Source organism: Parasteatoda tepidariorum, chromosome 9 (genome assembly GCF_043381705.1).
Source record: "Parasteatoda tepidariorum isolate YZ-2023 chromosome 9, CAS_Ptep_4.0, whole genome shotgun sequence".
Taxonomy (NCBI): domain Eukaryota; kingdom Metazoa; phylum Arthropoda; class Arachnida; order Araneae; family Theridiidae; genus Parasteatoda; species Parasteatoda tepidariorum.
In genome coordinates, this window is record NC_092212.1 from 84,406,655 (window position 1) to 84,408,499 (window position 1,845).

Sequence of the window (1,845 nt, forward strand, 5' to 3'; positions counted from 1 at the left end):
GCGTGGTCCAACGGCTAAGACCATGTGCTTGTGACTTGCGATTGCAGCGAGGGGGGACGGGTTCGAACCTCGGCTGTGGTCAATTTTTAAAATTTTTTTTCTTTTGAGTATTTTAGATTATATTATTTATTTAACGTGCTTTACGATGCATTAAAAGATCCTATACATAAAAAAAATTTTACTTGTTCGGGAAATTTCAATTAATTCATAAAAACAGGAAAAAACCCGGGAAATTAGTTTGTTTAAAGTATATTATTTTTTTAAACTCGTTTTACGATATATTCACGACAGTTTAGCATTGGAAAGGCGTTCTATGTATAAAATCAATTTTCTTTCTTTGAAGAAGAACGCATAATGGAATAAAAAATAGAAAAAAATAAAATGGCGGGAAAAACCCTCAAATTTCAAAACCGCCTAACTACCTTGAATATTAAGCTATAATTTTCAAACATGGACCGAAAGTAGGCCTCTATGAACCAAACCAACCTACTAAAGTAAAAATTTATAGATAGATTAGGGAGGTCGCAATTATCCCTTACGTCTTTTGTTTATCTAGCCGGGAGAGGGCAATTAAAGCTATGTAGTAGCACGAAACCCGTATAAGCGTGGTCCAACGGCTTAGACCATGTGCTAGTGACTTGCGATTGCAGCGAGAGGGGACGGGTTCGAACCTCGGCTGAGGTAAATTTTAAAAATTTTTTTCTTTTGTTTATTTTACATTATATTATTTATTTAACGTGTTTTTCGATGTATTAAAAGATCCTGTGTATAAAAAAAAATTTTGATCGGGAAATTTCAAACGATATTTAAAAACAGGAAAAAACCCAGCAAATAAGTTTGTTTATAGTATATTATTTTTTTAAACTCGTTTTGCGATATTTTCACGAAAGTTTAGCATAGGAAAGGAATTCTATTTATAAAATCAATTTTCTTTCTTTGAAGAAGAACGCATAATGGAATAAAAAATAGAAAAAAATAAAATGGCGGGAAAAACCCTCAAATTTCAAGACCGCCTAACTCCCTTTGAGTATTAAGCTATAATTTTCAAACATGGACCGAAAGTAGGCCTCTATGAACCAAACCACCCTGCAAAAGATAAATTTTATAGATAGATTAGGGAGGTCACAATTATCCCTTACGTCTTTTGTTAAGCTTGCCGGGATAGAGCAATTAAAGCTATGTAGTAGCACGATTCCCGTATAAGCGTGGTACAACGGATAAGACCAAGTGCTAGTGACTTGCGATTGCAGCGAGGGGGAACGGGTTCGAACCTCGGCAGTGGTCAATTTTTAAAATTTTTATTTCTTTTGTGTATTTTACATTATATTATTTATTTAACGTGTTTTACGATGTATTAAAAGATCCTATGTATAAAAAAAATTTTTTGCTCGGGAAATTTCAAATAATGTTTAAAAACAGGAAAAAACCCGGAAAATTAGTTTGTTTATAGTATATTATATTTTTAAACGCGTTTTACGATATTTTCAAGACAGTTTAGCATAGGAAAGGTGTTCTATGTATAAAATCAATTTTCTTTCTTCGAAGAAGAACGCATAATGGAATAAAAAATAGAATTAAAAACAATGGCGGGAAAAACGCCCAAATTTCAAGACCGCCTAACTCCCTTGAATATTAAGCTATAATTTTCAAACTTGGACCGAAAGTAGGTCTCTATGAACCAAACCACCCTACTAAAGATAAATTTTATAGATAGATTAGGGATGTCGCAATTATCCCTTACGTCTTTTGTTTAGCTTGCCGGGAGAGAGCAATTAAAGCTATGTAGTAACACGATTCCCGTATAAGCGTGGTACAACGGCTAAGACCATGTGCTAGTGACTTGCG